This window comes from Siphateles boraxobius, unplaced genomic scaffold (assembly GCF_051911475.1).
Source record: "Siphateles boraxobius isolate OS27281-9 unplaced genomic scaffold, OSU_SipBor_1 25, whole genome shotgun sequence".
Classification (NCBI taxonomy): domain Eukaryota; kingdom Metazoa; phylum Chordata; class Actinopteri; order Cypriniformes; family Leuciscidae; genus Siphateles; species Siphateles boraxobius.
The window spans coordinates 2870110-2886574 of record NW_027508866.1 but is presented as its reverse complement, the minus strand read 5'-3'; the positions used below and the strand labels follow the sequence as shown (position 1 = coordinate 2886574).

Sequence of the window (16465 nt, the reverse complement as noted above, 5' to 3'; positions counted from 1 at the left end):
GCTTCACTGAATTTGTGGCGCCCTCCCGAAAGACTTAATGTAAAAGAGGCTCGTTGGTCTAGGGGTATGAATCTCGCTTTGGGTGCGAGAGGTCCCGGGCTCAAATCCCGGACGAGCCCGGGGATTTCAGACCAAGCAGCGAGAGCAACAAGGTTGGATCCTTCCTTTTGCAGCACTGAGCCAAACTCAAAACTGTCATGTTTTTGAAACCCTTACTACTGCTTTGTGTTCATCTGTACTACAACATAGCCAAGATTCAGCCAGATGACAAGCGCTTATTTCCTTGCACAGAACGAACTCAGAATCGCTGCCTGCCAGGGAGTGTGGCTCCCTAACGACAAACGCTTTCTATTAAAACTAGTGCCTACCCATTCTGTAAGAGGCCAGCATTCAGTGACTCTACAAGTGTACGCAAGTAGCCGAATCTATTGTCAGTCAGGCTCGTTGGTCTAGGGGTATGATTCTCGCTTCGGGTGCTAGAGATCCCGGCTTCAAATCCCGGACGAGCCCTCTCACCTTTAGTATGAGTTCAAGGGTTCTCTGACTCTGTATGCAATTGTATGTGATACCAGAGGATTTTTTTTTGCTTTTTTTAAGCTGGGTGATAAAACAAATTGTGCTCTTCTTGGTGTATGAAAGGCATTGTTTTCCCTTAGAAGTTGACAGAGAAGAAAGCTCATTCTGACGGAGAAGAAAGCTCATTCAGAAGCTCAAGCCCGCTTGAATGAGTCAGTCAGAAACTAGACTTGCTGAAGTTCTCTCTGGAGCTGAGACTCAGTGAGTTGCCCAAAAATCACCCGAAGGGCAATCTGATTATGGAGGAGTTAGCCATGTTGTCCTCCCCACCTCTCAGCCCCCGCCAAAGCATTTACTTTTCTTTATCAACAACTTCATAGTCTGGCCATTTACTGCAACCCACATAGTACTTGACGTCACGTTCTGCAGCATCAGAGGCTGATGCTTTGGCAAAATTGAACTTTTTTCGCAGGTCTGTAGATGCTGTAGTGGGATTCAAAGCATTTTAAATCGCTCTTAACTGAATTACCGTGGCTCTTTTGCAGAAACGCTAAGCACGGGTATACTTGTTGTTCTGTGGAGTTTCTTTGAACAACTTTTCATTGACTTTTTGCAGCATCAGCTTAGAGCAAGCGCAACAAGCACGCCCTAGTAACAGCCTCCCTAGGTGGGAGGCTGATGCCTTTTAGTTCAAAGTCAAGCCTACGGCATAGCCTATATGCGGCTGTTTACATTTAGAGCCCGCCATTTCTGTTCCATGTGTTTTTCTCCAATTACACAGCCATTTTGGTTATATGGACAAAACAAACGTATCAATGATGTTTTTCGATGACTAGATTAATTTAAAGTTCATGACTCTTTCCCACCTGTTTTGTGTGCAGTCTGCCTCTCTGCTTTCGTACGCAAAGCCTTCGTCGTAGGTCCAGTGCAAAAGCAAGAAGTGGCCTTTTCCCCTTAGGCCACTGGGCCTCTTGCGCACAGTGCTTTGTGTAATTTCAGCCTGAAAGGGCACATGCACGGGCAGGCAAGAATGATTCACTGACAGTCTGATGCACACAAAACCCCACCACAGCTATTCGAAGTTTGTCCGTTCTATGCTAACTCAGATCTTGCGGTCATTATTGCTTTGAACAAACCATCCTTGAATTTGTCGAACATCCAACTTAAATATAGCCCATTAAAGACGACCCAGGTGGGACTTGAACTCACAATCTCCAGCTCCGGAGGCTGATGCCTTATCCATTAGGCCACTGGGCCTTGTCTGGAGTTCTTTTTCCTTTGATCAGTAATTTGGCTTCAAGGGGTTTCTAACGCTCAAACAGCTACACTTTCGTATCTCGACGCCAGGTCGTGTTCCGTCTTTGAGATGGGCTTCACTGAATTTGTGGCGCCCTCCCGAAAGACTTAATGTAAAAGAGGCTCGTTGGTCTAGGGGTATGATTCTCGGTTTGGGTGCGAGAGGTCCCGGGTTCAAATAACGGACGAGCCCGGGGATTTCAGACCAAGCAGCTAGAGCAACAAGGTTGGATCCTTCCTTTTGCAGCACTGAGCCAAACTCAAAACTGTCATGTTTTTGAAACCCTTACTACTGCTTGTGTTCATCTGTACTACAACATAGCCAAGATTCAGCCAGATGACAAGCGCTTATTTCCTTGCACAGAACGAACTCAGAATCGCTGCCTGCCAGGGAGTGTGGCTCCCTAACGACAAACGCTTTCTATTAAAACTAGTGCCTTCCCATTCTGTAAGAGGCCAGCATTCAGTGACTCTACAACTGTACGCAAGTAGCCGAATCTATTGTCAGTCAGGCTCGTTGGTCTAGGGGTATGATTCTCGCTTCGGGTGCGAGAGATCCGGGTTCAAATCCCGGACGAGCCCAGCAGTTTCAGAACAAGCAGCCAGTCAGATGACAAGCGTTTATTTCCTGCACAGAATGTACTCTGAATCGCTGCCTGCCAGAGAGTACAGCTCCCTAACGACAAACGCTCTTATTAAAACTAGTCCCTGCTCATTCTGTTTGAGGCCAGCGTTCGGTGACTGTACAAGTGTACGCAAGTAGCCCCATCCAGCGTCAGGCAGGCTTGTTGGTCTAGTGGTATGATTCTCGCTTCGGGTGCTAGAGATCCCGGCTTCAAATCCCGGACGAGCCCTCTCACCTTTAGTATGAGTTCAAGGGTTCTCTGACTCTGTATGCAATTGCATGTGATACCACAGGATTTTTTTTTTCTTTTTTTAAGCTGGGTGATAAAACAAATTGTGCTCTTCTTGGTGTATGAAAGGCATTGTTTTCCCTTAGAAGTTGACAGAGAAGAAAGCTCATTCTGACGGAGAAGAAAGCTCATTCAGAAGCTCAAGCCCGCTTGAATGAGTCCGTCAGAAACTAGACTTGCTGAAGTTCTCTCTGGAGCTGAGACTCAGTGAGTTGCCCAAAAATCACCCGAAGGGCAATCTGATTATGGAGGAGTTAGCCATGTTGTCCTCCCCACCTCTCAGCCCCTGCCAAAGCATTTACTTTTCTTTATCAACAACTTCATAGTCTGGCCATTTACTGCAACCCACATAGTACTTGACGTCACGTTCTGCAGCATCAGAGGCTGATGCTTTGGCAAAATTGAACTTTTTTCGCAGGTCTGTAGATGCTGTAGTGGGATTCAAAGCATTTTAAATCGCTCTTAACTGAATTACCGTGGCGGTTTTGCAGAAACGCTAAACACGGGTATACTTGTTGTTCTGTGGAGTTTCTTTGAACAACTTTTCATTGACTTTTTGCAGCATCGGCTTAGAGCAAGCGCAACAAGCACGCCCTAGTAACAGCCTCCCTAGGTGGGAGGCTGATGCCTTTTAGTTCAAAGTCAAGCCTACGGCATAGCCTATATGCGGCTGTTTACATTTAGAGCCCGCCATTTCTGTTCCATGTGTTTTTCTCCACTTACACAGCCATTTTGGTTATATGGACAAAACAAACGTATCAATGATGTTTTTCGATGACTAGATTAATTTAAAGTTCATGACTCTTTCCCACCTGTTTTGTGTGTAGTCTGCCTCTCTGCTTTCGTACGCAAAGCCTTCGTCGTAGGTCCAGTGCAAAAGCAAGAAGTGGCCTTTTCCCCTTAGGCCACTGGGCCTCTTGCGCACAGTGCTTTGTGTAATTTCAGCCTGAAAGGGCACATGCACGGGCAGGCAAGAATGATTCACTGACAGTCTGACGCACACAAAACCCCACCACAGCTATCCGAAGTTTGTCCGTTCTATGCTAACTCAGATCTTGCGGTCATTATTGCTTTGAACAAACCATCCTTGAATTTGTCGAACATCCAACTTAAATATAGCCCATTAAAGACGACCCAGGTGGGACTTGAACTCACAATCTCCAGCTCCAGAGGCTGATGCCTTATCCATTAGGCCACTGGGCCTTGTCTGGAGTTCTTTTTCCTTTGATCAGTAATTTGGCTTCAAGGGGTTTCTAACGCTCAAACAGCTACACTTTCGTATCTCGACGCCAGGTCGTGTTCCGTCTTTGAGATGGGCTTCACTGAATTTGTGGCGCCCTCCCGAAAGACTTAAGGTAAAAGAGGCTCGTTGGTCTAGGGGTATGATTCTCGCTTTGGGTGCGAGAGGTCCCGGGTTCAAATCCCGGACGAGCCCGGGGATTTCAGACCAAGCAGCTAGAGCAACAAGGTTGGATCCTTCCTTTTGCAGCACTGAGCCAAACTCAAAACTGTCATGTTTTTGAAACCCTTACTACTGCTTGTGTTCATCTGTACTACAACATAGCCAAGATTCAGCCAGATGACAAGCGCTTATTTCCTTGCACAGAATGTACTCTGAATCGCTGCCTGCGAGAGAGTACGGCTCCCTAACGACAAACGCTCTTATTAAAACTAGTCCCCTCTCATTCTGTTTGAGGCCAGCGTTCGGTGACTGTACAAGTGTACGCAAGTAGCCCCATCCAGCGTCAGGCAGGCTCGTTGGTCTAGTGGTATGTTTCTCGCTTCGGGTGCTAGAGATCCCGGCTTCAAATCCCGGACGAGCCCTCTCACCTTTAGTATGAGTTCAAGGGTTCTCTGACTCTGTATGCAATTGCATGTGATACCACAGGATTTTTTTTTTCTTTTTTTAAGCTGGGTGATAAAACAAATTGTGCTCTTCTTGGTGTATGAAAGGCATTGTTTTCCCTTAGAAGTTGACAGAGAAGAAAGCTCATTCTGACGGAGAAGAAAGCTCATTCAGAAGCTCAAGCCCGCTTGAATGAGTCAGTCAGAAACTAGACTTGCTGAAGTTCTCTCTGGAGCTGAGACTCAGTGAGTTGCCCAAAAATCACCCGAAGGGCAATCTGATTATGGAGGAGTTAACCATGTTGTCCTCCCCACCTCTCAGCCCCCGCCAAAGCATTTACTTTTCTTTATCAACAACTTCATAGTCTGGCCATTTACTGCAACCCACATAGTACTTGACGTCACGTTCTGCAGCATCAGAGGCTGATGCTTTGGCAAAATTGAACTTTTTTCGCAGGTCTGTAGATGCTGTAGTGGGATTCAAAGCATTTTAAATCGCTCTTAACTGAATTACCGTGGCTCTTTTGCAGAAACGCTAAGCACGGGTATACTTGTTGTTCTGTGGAGTTTCTTTGAACAACTTTTCATTGACTTTTTGCAGCATCGGCTTAGAGCAAGCGCAACAAGCACGCCCTAGTAACAGCCTACCTAGGTGGAGGGCTGATGCCTTTTAGTTCAAAGTCAAGCCTACGGCATAGCCTATATGCGGCTGTTTAAATTTAGAGCCCGCCATTTCTGTTCCATGTGTTTTTCTCCAATTACACAGCCATTTTGGTTATATGGACAAAACAAACGTATCAATGATGTTTTTCGATGACTAGATTAATTTAAAGTTCATGACTCTTTCCCACCTGTTTTGTGTGTAGTCTGCCTCTCTGCTTTCGTACGCAAAGCCTTCGTCGTAGGTCCAGTGCAAAAGCAAGATGTGGCCTTTTCCCCTTAGGCCACTGGGCCTCTTGCGCACAGTGCTTTGTGTAATTTCAGCCTGAAAGGGCACATGCACGGGCAGGCAAGAATGATTCACTGACAGTCTGACGCACACAAAACCCCACCACAGCTATCCGAAGTTTGTCCGTTCTATGCTAACTCAGATCTTGCGGTCATTATTGCTTTGAACAAACCATCCTTGAATTTGTCGAACATCCAACTTAAATATAGCCCATTAAAGACGACCCAGGTGGGACTTGAACTCACAATCTCCAGCTCCGGAGGCTGATGCCTTATCCATTAGGCCACTGGGCCTTGTCTGGAGTTCTTTTTCCTTTGATCAGTAATTTGGCTTCAAGGGGTTTCTAACGCTCAAACAGCTACACTTTCGTATCTCGACGCCAGGTCGTGTTCCGTCTTTGAGATGGGCTTCACTGAATTTGTGGCGCCCTCCCGAAAGATTTAATGTAAAAGAGGCTCGTTGGTCTAGGGGTATGATTCTCGCTTTGGGTGCGAGAGGTCCCGGGTTCAAATCCCGGACGAGCCCGGGGATTTCAGACCAAGCAGCTAGAGCAACAAGGTTGGATCCTTCCTTTTGCAGCACTGAGCCAAACTCAAAACTGTCATGTTTTTGAAACCCTTACTACTGCTTGTGTTCATCTGTACTACAACATAGCCAAGATTCAGCCAGATGACAAGCGCTTATTTCCTTGCACAGAACGAACTCAGAATCGCTGCCTGCCAGGGAGTGTGGCTCCCTAACGACAAACGCTTTCTATTAAAACTAGTGCCTTCCCATTCTGTAAGAGGCCAGCATTCAGTGACACTACAACTGTACGCAAGTAGCCGAATCTATTGTCAGTCAGGCTTGTTGGTCTAGGGGTATGATTCTCGCTTCGGGTGCGAGAGGTCCCGGGTTCAAATCCCGGACGAGACCAGCAGTTTCAGAACAAGCAGCCAGTCAGATGACAAGCGTTTATTTCCTGCACAGAATGTACTCTGAATCGCTGCCTGCCAGAGAGTACGGCTCCCTAACGACAAACGCTCTTATTAAAACTAGTCCCTGCTCATTCTGTTTGAGGCCAGCGTTCGGTGACTGTACAAGTGTACGCAAGTAGCCCCATCCAGCGTCAGGCAGGCTCGTTGGTCTAGTGGTATGATTCTCGCTTCGGGTGCTAGAGATCCCGGCTTCAAATCCCGGACGAGCCCTCTCACCTTTAGTATGAGTTCAAGGGTTCTCTGACTCTGTATGCAATTGCATGTGATACCACAGGATTTTTTTTTTCTTTTTTTAAGCTGGGTGATAAAACAAATTGTGCTCTTCTTGGTGTATGAAAGGCATTGTTTTCCCTTAGAAGTTGACAGAGAAGAAAGCTCATTCTGACGGAGAAGAAAGCTCATTCAGAAGCTCAAGCCCGCTTGAATGAGTCAGTCAGAAACTAGACTTGCTGAAGTTCTCTCTGGAGCTGAGACTCAGTGAGTTGCCCAAAAATCACCCGAAGGGCAATCTGATTATGGAGGAGTTAGCCATGTTGTCCTCCCCACCTCTCAGCCCTTGCCAAAGCATTTACTTTTCTTTATCAACAACTTCATAGTCTGGCCATTTACTGCAACCCACATAGTACTTGACGTCACGTTCTGCAGCATCAGAGGCTGATGCTTTGGCAAAATTGAACTTTTTTCGCAGGTCTGTAGATGCTGTAGTGGGATTCAAAGCATTTTAAATCGCTCTTAACTGAATTACCGTGGCTCTTTTGCAGAAACGCTAAACACGGGTATACTTGTTGTTCTGTGGAGTTTCTTTGAATAACTTTTCATTGACTTTTTGCAGCATCGGCTTAGAGCAAGCGCAACAAGCACGCCCTAGTAACAGCCTCCCTAGGTGGGAGGCTGATGCCTTTTAGTTCAAAGTCAAGCCTACGGCATAGCCTATATGCGGCTGTTTACATTTAGAGCCCGCCATTTCTGTTCCATGTGTTTTTCTCCAATTACACAGCCATTTTGGTTATATGGACAAAACAAACGTATCAATGATGTTTTTCGATGACTAGATTAATTTAAAGTTCATGACTCTTTCCCACCTGTTTTGTGTGTAGTCTGCCTCTCTGCTTTCGTACGCAAAGCCTTCGTCGTAGGTCCAGTGCAAAAGCAAGAAGTGGCCTTTTCCCCTTAGGCCACTGGGCCTCTTGCGCACAGTGCTTTGTGTAATTTCAGCCTGAAAGATTCAGCCAGATGACAAGCGCTTATTTCCTTGCATAGAACGAACTCAGAATCGCTGCCTGCCAGGGAGTGTGGCTCCCTAACGACAAACGCTTTCTATTAAAACTAGTGCCTTCCCATTCTGTAAGAGGCCAGCATTCAGTGACTCTACAACTGTACGCAAGTAGCCGAATCTATTGTCAGTCAGGCTCGTTGGTCTAGGGGTATGATTCTCGCTTCGGGTGCGAGAGGTCCCGGGTTCAAATCCCGGACGAGCCCAGCAGTTTCAGAACAAGCAGCCAGTCAGATGACAAGCGTTTATTTCCTGCACAGAATGTACTCTGAATCGCTGCCTGCCAGAGAGTACGGCTCCCTAACGACAAACGCTCTTATTAAAACTAGTCCCCTCTAATTCTGTTTGAGGCCAGCGTTCGGTGACTGTACAAGTGTACGCAAGTAGCCCCATCCAGCGTCAGGCAGGCTCGTTGGTCTAGTGGTATGTTTCTCGCTTCGGGTACTAGAGATCCCGGCTTCAAATCCCGGACGAGCCCTCTCACCTTTAGTATGAGTTCAAGGGTTCTCTGACTCTGTATGCAATTGCATGTGATACCACAGGATTTTTTTTTTCTTTTTTTAAGCTGGGTGATAAAACAAATTGTGCTCTTCTTGGTGTATGAAAGGCATTGTTTTCTCTTAGAAGTTGACAGAGAAGAAAGCTCATTCTGACGGAGAAGAAAGCTCATTCAGAAGCTCAAGCCCGCTTGAATGAGTCAGTCAGAAACTAGACTTGCTGAAGTTCTCTCTGGAGCTGAGACTCAGTGAGTTGCCCAAAAATCACCCGAAGGGCAATCTGATTATGGAGGAGTTAGCCATGTTGTCCTCCCCACCTCTCAGCCCCCGCCAAAGCATTTACTTTTCTTTATCAACAACTTCATAGTCTGGCCATTTACTGCAACCCACATAGTACTTGACGTCACGTTCTGCAGCATCAGAGGCTGATGCTTTGGCAAAATTGAACTTTTTTCGCAGGTCTGTAGATGCTGTAGTGGGATTCAAAGCATTTTAAATCGCTCTTAACTGAATTACCGTGGCTCTTTTGCAGAAACGCTAAGCACGGGTATACTTGTTGTTCTGTGGAGTTTCCTTGAACAACTTTTCATTGACTTTTTGCAGCATCGGCTTAGAGCCAGCGCAACAAGCACGCCCTAGTAACAGCCTACCTAGGTGGAGGGCTGATGCCTTTTAGTTCAAAGTCAAGCCTACGGCATAGCCTATATGCGGCTGTTTAAATTTAGAGCCCGCCATTTCTGTTCCATGTGTTTTTCTCCAATTACACAGCCATTTTGGTTATATGGACAAAACAAACGTATCAATGATGTTTTTCGATGACTAGATTAATTTAAAGTTCATGACTCTTTCCCACCTGTTTTGTGTGTAGTCTGCCTCTCTGCTTTCGTACGCAAAGCCTTCGTCGTAGGTCCAGTGCAAAAGCAAGATGTGGCCTTTTCCCCTTAGGCCACTGGGCCTCTTGCGCACAGTGCTTTGTGTAATTTCAGCCTGAAAGGGCACATGCACGGGCAGGCAAGAATGATTCACTGACAGTCTGACGCACACAAAACCCCACCACAGCTATCCGAAGTTTGTCCGTTCTATGCTAACTCAGATCTTGCGGTCATTATTGCTTTGAACAAACCATCCTTGAATTTGTCGAACATCCAACTTAAATATAGCCCATTAAAGACGACCCAGGTGGGACTTGAACTCACAATCTCCAGCTCCGGAGGCTGATGCCTTATCCATTAGGCCACTGGGCCTTGTCTGGAGTTCTTTTTCCTTTGATCAGTAATTTGGCTTCAAGGGGTTTCTAACGCTCAAACAGCTACACTTTCGTATCTCGACGCCAGGTCGTGTTCCGTCTTTGAGATGGGCTTCACTGAATTTGTGGCGCCCTCCCGAAAGATTTAATGTAAAAGAGGCTCGTTGGTCTAGGGGTATGATTCTCGCTTTGGGTGCGAGAGGTCCGGGGTTCAAATCCCGGACGAGCCCGGGGATTTCAGACCAAGCAGCTAGAGCAACAAGGTTGGATCCTTCCTTTTGCAGCACTGAGCCAAACTCAAAACTGTCATGTTTTTGAAACCCTTACTACTGCTTGTGTTCATCTGTACTACAACATAGCCAAGATTCAGCCAGATGACAAGCGCTTATTTCCTTGCACAGAACGAACTCAGAATCGCTGCCTGCCAGGGAGTGTGGCTCCCTAACGACAAACGCTTTCTATTAAAACTAGTGCCTTCCCATTCTGTAAGAGGCCAGCATTCAGTGACACTACAACTGTACGCAAGTAGCCGAATCTATTGTCAGTCAGGCTCGTTGGTCTAGGGGTATGATTCTCGCTTCGGGTGCGAGAGGTCCCGGGTTCAAATCCCGGACGAGCCCAGCAGTTTCAGAACAAGCAGCCAGTCAGATGACAAGCGTTTATTTCCTGCACAGAATGTACTCTGAATCGCTGCCTGCCAGAGAGTACGGCTCCCTAACGACAAACGCTCTTATTAAAACTAGTCCCTGCTCATTCTGTTTGAGGCCAGCGTTCGGTGACTGTACAAGTGTACGCAAGTAGCCCCATCCAGCGTCAGGCAGGCTCGTTGGTCTAGTGGTATGATTCTCGCTTCGGGTGCTAGAGATCCCGGCTTCAAATCCCGGACGAGCCCTCTCACCTTTAGTATGAGTTCAAGGGTTCTCTGACTCTGTATGCAATTGCATGTGATACCACAGGATTTTTTTTTTCTTTTTTTAAGCTGGGTGATAAAACAAATTGTGCTCTTCTTGGTGTATGAAAGGCATTGTTTTCCCTTAGAAGTTGACAGAGAAGAAAGCTCATTCTGACGGAGAAGAAAGCTCATTCAGAAGCTCAAGCCCGCTTGAATGAGTCAGTCAGAAACTAGACTTGCTGAAGTTCTCTCTGGAGCTGAGACTCAGTGAGTTGCCCAAAAATCACCCGAAGGGCAATCTGATTATGGAGGAGTTAGCCATGTTGTCCTCCCCACCTCTCAGCCCTTGCCAAAGCATTTACTTTTCTTTATCAACAACTTCATAGTCTGGCCATTTACTGCAACCCACATAGTACTTGACGTCACGTTCTGCAGCATCAGAGGCTGATGCTTTGGCAAAATTGAACTTTTTTCGCAGGTCTGTAGATGCTGTAGTGGGATTCAAAGCATTTTAAATCGCTCTTAACTGAATTACCGTGGCTCTTTTGCAGAAACGCTAAACACGGGTATACTTGTTGTTCTGTGGAGTTTCTTTGAATAACTTTTCATTGACTTTTTGCAGCATCGGCTTAGAGCAAGCGCAACAAGCACGCCCTAGTAACAGCCTCCCTAGGTGGGAGGCTGATGCCTTTTAGTTCAAAGTCAAGCCTACGGCATAGCCTATATGCGGCTGTTTACATTTAGAGCCCGCCATTTCTGTTCCATGTGTTTTTCTCCAATTACACACCCATTTTGGTTATATGGACAAAACAAACGTATCAATGATGTTTTTCGATGACTAGATTAATTTAAAGTTCATGACTCTTTCCCACCTGTTTTGTGTGTAGTCTGCCTCTCTGCTTTCGTACGCAAAGCCTTCGTCGTAGGTCCAGTGCAAAAGCAAGAAGTGGCCTTTTCCCCTTAGGCCACTGGGCCTCTTGCGCACAGTGCTTTGTGTAATTTCAGCCTGAAAGATTCAGCCAGATGACAAGCGCTTATTTCCTTGCATAGAACGAACTCAGAATCGCTGCCTGCCAGGGAGTGTGGCTCCCTAACGACAAACGCTTTCTATTAAAACTAGTGCCTTCCCATTCTGTAAGAGGCCAGCATTCAGTGACTCTACAACGGTACGCAAGTAGCCGAATCTATTGTCAGTCAGGCTCGTTGGTCTAGGGGTATGATTCTCGCTTCGGGTGCGAGAGGTCCCGGGTTCAAATCCCGGACGAGCCCAGCAGTTTCAGAACAAGCAGCCAGTCAGATGACAAGCGTTTATTTCCTGCACAGAATGTACTCTGAATCGCTGCCTGCCAGAGAGTACGGCTCCCTAACCACAAACGCTCTTATTAAAACTAGTCCCTGCTCATTCTGTTTGAGGCCAGCGTTCGGTGACTGTACAAGTGTACGCAAGTAGCCCCATCCAGCGTCAGGCAGGCTCGTTGGTCTAGTGGTATGATTCTCGCTTCGGGTGCTAGAGATCCCGGCTTCAAATCCCGGGCGAGCCCTCTCACCTTTAGTATGAGTTCAAGGGTTCTCTGACTCTGTATGCAATTGCATGTGATACCACAGGATTTTTTTTTTCTTTTTTTAAGCTGGGTGATAAAACAAATTGTGCTCTTCTTGGTGTATGAAAGGCATTGTTTTCCCTTAGAAGTTGACAGAGAAGAAAGCTCATTCTGACGGAGAAGAAAGCTCATTCAGAAGCTCAAGCCCGCTTGAATGAGTCAGTCAGAAACTAGACTTGCTGAAGTTCTCTCTGGAGCTGAGACTCAGTGAGTTGCCCAAAAATCACCCGAAGGGCAATCTGATTATGGAGGAGTTAGCCATGTTGTCCTCCCCACCTCTCAGCCCCCGCCAAAGCATTTACTTTTCTTTATCAACAACTTCAAAGTCTGGCCATTTACTGCAACCCACATAGTACTTGACGTCACGTTCTGCAGCATCAGAGGCTGATGCTTTGGCAGAATTGAACTTTTTTCGCAGGTCTGTAGATGCTGTAGTGGGATTCAAAGCATTTTAAATCGCTCTTAACTGAATTACCGTGGCTCTTTTGCAGAAACGCTAAGCACGGGTATACTCCCTAGGTGGGAGGCTGATGCCTTTTAGTTCAAAGTCAAGCCTACGGCATAGCCTATATGCGGCTGTTTACATTTAGAGCCCGCCATTTCTGTTCCATGTGTTTTTCTCCAATTACACAGCCATTTTGGTTATATGGACAAAACAAACGTATCAATGATGTTTTTCGATGACTAGATTAATTTAAAGTTCATGACTCTTTCCCACCTGTTTTGTGTGTAGTCTGCCTCTCTGCTTTCGTACGCAAAGCCTTCGTCGTAGGTCCAGTGCAAAAGCAAGAAGTGGCCTTTTCCGCACAGTGCTTTGTGTAATTTCAGCCTGAAAGGGCACATGCACGGGCAGGCAAGAATGATTCACTGACAGTCTGACGCACACAAAACCCCACCACAGCTATCCGAAGTTTGTCCGTTCTATGCTAACTCAGATCTTGCGGTCATTATTGCTTTGAACAAACCATCCTTGAATTTGTCGAACATCCAACTTAAATATAGCCCATTAAAGACGACCCAGGTGGGAGTTGAACTCACAATCTCCAGCTCCGGAGGCTGATGCCTTATCCATTAGGCCACTGGGCCTTGTCTGGAGTTCTTTTTCCTTTGATCAGTAATTTGGCTTCAAGGGGTTTCTAACGCTCAAACAGCTACACTTTCGTATCTCGACGCCAGGTCGTGTTCCGTCTTTGAGATGGGCTTAAATGAATTTGTGGCGCCCTCCCGAAAGACTTAATGTAAAAGAGGCTCGTTGGTCTAGGGGTATGATTCTCGCTTTGGGTGCGAGAGGTCCCGGGTTCAAATCCCGGACGAGCCCAGGGATTTCAGACCAAGCAGCTAGAGTAACAAGGTTGGATCCTTCCTTTTGCAGCACTGAGCCAAACTCAAAACTGTCATGTTTTTGAAACCCTTACTACTGCTTGTGTTCATCTGTACTACAACATAGCCAAGATTCAGTCAGATGACAAGCGCTTATTTCCTTGCAAAGAACGAACTCAGAATCGCTGCCTGCCAGGGAGTGTGGCTCCCTAACGACAAACGCTTTCTATTAAAACTAGTGCCTTCCCATTCTGTAAGAGGCCAGCATTCAGTGACTCTACAAGTGTACGCAGAGATCCCGGCTTCAAATCCCGGACGAGCCCTCTCACCTTCAGTATGAGTTCAAGGGTTCTCTGACTCTGTATGCAATTGCATGTGATACCACAGGATTTTTTTTCTTTTTTTAAGCTGGGTGATAAAACAAAGTGTGCTCTTCTTGGTGTATGAAAGGCATTGTTTTCCCTTAGAAGTTGACAGAGAAGAATGCTCATTCTGACGGAGAAGAAAGCTCATTCAGAAGCTCAAGCCCGCTTGAATGAGTCAGTCAGAAACTAGACTTGCTGAAGTTCTCTCTGGAGCTGAGACTCAGTGAGTTGCCCAAAAATCACCCGAAGGGCAATCTGATTATGGAGGAGTTAGCCATGTTGTCCTCCCCACATCTCAGCCCCCGCCAAAGCATTTACTTTTCTTTATCAACAACTTCAAAGTCTGGCCATTTACTGCAACCCACATAGTACTTGACGTCACGTTCTGCAGCATCAGAGGCTGATGCTTTGGCAAAATTGAACTTTTTTCGCAGGTCTGTAGATGCTGTAGTGGGATTCAAAGCATTTTAAATCGCTCTTAACTGAATTACCGTGGCTCTTTTGCAGAAACGCTAAGAACGGGTATACTTGTTGTTCTGTGGAGTTTCTTTGAACAACTTTTCATTGACTTTTTGCAGCATCGGCTTAGAGCAAGCGCAACAAGCACGCCCTAGTAACAGCCTCCCTAGGTGGGAGGCTGATGCCTTTTAGTTCAAAGTCAAGCCTACGGCATAGCCTATATGCGGCTGTTTACATTTAGAGCCCGCCATTTCTGTTCCATGTGTTTTTCTCCAATTACACAGCCATTTTGGTTATATGGACAAAACAAACGTATCAATGATGTTTTTCGATGACTAGATTAATTTAAAGTTCATGACTCTTTCCCACCTGTTTTGTGTGTAGTCTGCCTCTCTGCTTTCGTACGCAAAGCCTTCGTCGTAGGTCCAGTGCAAAAGCAAGAAGTGGCCTTTTCCCCTTAGGCCACTGGGCCTCTTGCGCACAGTGCTTTGTGTAATTTCAGCCTGAAAGGGCACATGCACGGGCAGGCAAGAATGATTCACTGACAGTCTGACGCACACAAAACCCCACCACAGCTATCCGAAGTTTGTCCGTTCTATGCTAACTCAGATCTTGCGGTCATTATTGCTTTGAACAAACCATCCTTGAATTTGTCGAACATCCAACTTAAATATAGCCCATTAAAGCAACCCAGGTGGGACTTGAACTCACAATCTCCAGCTCCCGAGGCTGATGCCTTATCCATTAGGCCACTGGGCCTTGTCTGGAGTTCTTTTTCCTTTGATCAGTAATTTGGCTTCAAAGGGTTTCTAACGCTCAAACAGCTACACTTTCGTATCTCGACGCCAGGTCGTGTTCCGTCTTTGAGATGGGCTTCACTGAATTTGTGGCGCCCTCCCGAAAGACTTAATGTAAAAGAGGCTCGTTGGTCTAGGGGTATGATTCTCGCTTTGGGTGCGAGAGGTCCCGGGTTCAAATCCCGGACGAGCCCGGGGATTTCAGACCAAGCAGCTAGAGCAACAAGGTTGGATCCTTCCTTTTGCAGCACTGAGCCAAACTCAAAACTGTCATGTTTTTGAAACCCTTACTACTGCTTGTGTTCATCTGTACTACAACATAGCCAAGATTCAGCCAGATGACAAGCGCTTATTTCCTTGCACAGAATGTACTCTGAATCGCTGCCTGCCAGAGAGTACGGCTCCCTAACGACAAACGCTCTTATTAAAACTAGTCCCCTCTCATTCTGTTTGAGGCCAGCGTTCGGTGACTGTACAAGTGTACGCAAGTAGCCCCATCCAGCGTCAGGCAGGCTCGTTGGTCTAGTGGTATGTTTCTCGCTTCGGGTGCTAGAGATCCTGGCTTCAAATCCCGGACGAGCCCTCTCACCTTTAGTATGAGTTCAAGGGTTCTCTGACTCTGTATGCAATTGCATGTGATACCACAGGATTTTTTTTTTCTTTTTTTAAGCTGGGTGATAAAACAAATTGTGCTCTTCTTGGTGTATGAAAGGCATTGTTTTCCCTTAGAAGTTGACAGAGAAGAAAGCTCATTCTGACGGAGAAGAAAGCTCATTCAGAAGCTCAAGCCCGCTTGAATGAGTCAGTCAGAAACTAGACTTGCTGAAGTTCTCTCTGGAGCTGAGACTCAGTGAGTTGCCCAAAAATCACCCGAAGGGCAATCTGATTATGGAGGAGTTAGCCATGTTGTCCTCCCCACCTCTCAGCCCCCGCCAAAGCATTTACTTTTCTTTATCAACAACTTCATAGTCTGGCCATTTACTGCAACCCACATAGTACTTGACGTCACGTTCTGCAGCATCAGAGGCTGATGCTTTGGCAAAATTGAACTTTTTTCGCAGGTCTGTAGATGCTGTAGTGGAATTCAAAGCATTTTAAATCGCTCTTAACTGAATTACCGTGGCTCTTTTGCAGAAACGCTAAGCACGGGTATACTTGTTGTTCTGTGGAGTTTCTTTGAACAACTTTTCATTGACTTTTTGCAGCATCGGCTTAGAGCAAGCGCAACAAGCACGCCCTAGTAACAGCCTACCTAGGTGGAGGGCTGATGCCTTTTAGTTCAAAGTCAAGCCTACGGCATAGCCTATATGCGGCTGTTTACATTTAGAGCCCGCCATTTCTGTTCCATGTGTTTTTCTCCAATTACACAGCCATTTTGGTTATATGGACAAAACAAACGTATCAATGATGTTTTTCGATGACTAGATTAATTTAAAGTTCATGACTCTTTCCCACCTGTTTTGTGTGTAGTCTGCCTCTCTGCTTTCGTACGCAAAGCCTTCGTCGTAGGTCCAATGC

At 46.3% G+C, this 16465-nt stretch overlaps 17 non-coding genes across 17 annotated transcripts; 11 read left to right on the top strand and 6 right to left on the bottom strand.

The window, feature by feature from the left end:
* The first annotated feature begins 47 nt into the window (after positions 1-47).
* Positions 48-119, top strand: trnap-ugg (transfer RNA proline (anticodon UGG)). Its single transcript has one exon. It is a non-coding gene; the product is annotated as a tRNA-Pro (tRNA).
* Positions 120-1700: 1581 nt separating this feature from the next.
* trnar-ccg (transfer RNA arginine (anticodon CCG)) lies at positions 1701-1773 on the bottom strand. Its single transcript has one exon. It is a non-coding gene; the product is annotated as a tRNA-Arg (tRNA).
* Positions 1774-2323: 550 nt separating this feature from the next.
* On the top strand, positions 2324-2394 carry trnap-cgg (transfer RNA proline (anticodon CGG)). Its single transcript has one exon. It is a non-coding gene; the product is annotated as a tRNA-Pro (tRNA).
* Positions 2395-3856: 1462 nt separating this feature from the next.
* trnaq-cug (transfer RNA glutamine (anticodon CUG)) lies at positions 3857-3929 on the bottom strand. Its single transcript has one exon. It is a non-coding gene; the product is annotated as a tRNA-Gln (tRNA).
* A 160-nt stretch (positions 3930-4089) lies between these two features.
* Positions 4090-4161, top strand: trnap-ugg (transfer RNA proline (anticodon UGG)). The gene has a single exon. It is a non-coding gene; the product is annotated as a tRNA-Pro (tRNA).
* Positions 4162-5740: 1579 nt separating this feature from the next.
* Positions 5741-5813, bottom strand: trnar-ccg (transfer RNA arginine (anticodon CCG)). The gene has a single exon. It is a non-coding gene; the product is annotated as a tRNA-Arg (tRNA).
* Positions 5814-5973: 160 nt separating this feature from the next.
* On the top strand, positions 5974-6045 carry trnap-ugg (transfer RNA proline (anticodon UGG)). Its single transcript has one exon. It is a non-coding gene; the product is annotated as a tRNA-Pro (tRNA).
* Positions 6046-6363: 318 nt separating this feature from the next.
* trnap-cgg (transfer RNA proline (anticodon CGG)) lies at positions 6364-6436 on the top strand. Its single transcript has one exon. It is a non-coding gene; the product is annotated as a tRNA-Pro (tRNA).
* Positions 6437-7904: 1468 nt separating this feature from the next.
* Positions 7905-7976, top strand: trnap-cgg (transfer RNA proline (anticodon CGG)). The gene has a single exon. It is a non-coding gene; the product is annotated as a tRNA-Pro (tRNA).
* A 1462-nt stretch (positions 7977-9438) lies between these two features.
* On the bottom strand, positions 9439-9511 carry trnar-ccg (transfer RNA arginine (anticodon CCG)). The gene has a single exon. It is a non-coding gene; the product is annotated as a tRNA-Arg (tRNA).
* Positions 9512-9671: 160 nt separating this feature from the next.
* trnap-ugg (transfer RNA proline (anticodon UGG)) lies at positions 9672-9743 on the top strand. Its single transcript has one exon. It is a non-coding gene; the product is annotated as a tRNA-Pro (tRNA).
* Positions 9744-10061: 318 nt separating this feature from the next.
* Positions 10062-10133, top strand: trnap-cgg (transfer RNA proline (anticodon CGG)). The gene has a single exon. It is a non-coding gene; the product is annotated as a tRNA-Pro (tRNA).
* Positions 10134-11602: 1469 nt separating this feature from the next.
* trnap-cgg (transfer RNA proline (anticodon CGG)) lies at positions 11603-11674 on the top strand. The gene has a single exon. It is a non-coding gene; the product is annotated as a tRNA-Pro (tRNA).
* Positions 11675-13019: 1345 nt separating this feature from the next.
* Positions 13020-13092, bottom strand: trnar-ccg (transfer RNA arginine (anticodon CCG)). The gene has a single exon. It is a non-coding gene; the product is annotated as a tRNA-Arg (tRNA).
* A 160-nt stretch (positions 13093-13252) lies between these two features.
* Positions 13253-13324, top strand: trnap-ugg (transfer RNA proline (anticodon UGG)). The gene has a single exon. It is a non-coding gene; the product is annotated as a tRNA-Pro (tRNA).
* A 1512-nt stretch (positions 13325-14836) lies between these two features.
* On the bottom strand, positions 14837-14909 carry trnap-cgg (transfer RNA proline (anticodon CGG)). The gene has a single exon. It is a non-coding gene; the product is annotated as a tRNA-Pro (tRNA).
* Positions 14910-15069: 160 nt separating this feature from the next.
* On the top strand, positions 15070-15141 carry trnap-ugg (transfer RNA proline (anticodon UGG)). The gene has a single exon. It is a non-coding gene; the product is annotated as a tRNA-Pro (tRNA).
* Positions 15142-16465: the final 1324 nt, after the last annotated feature.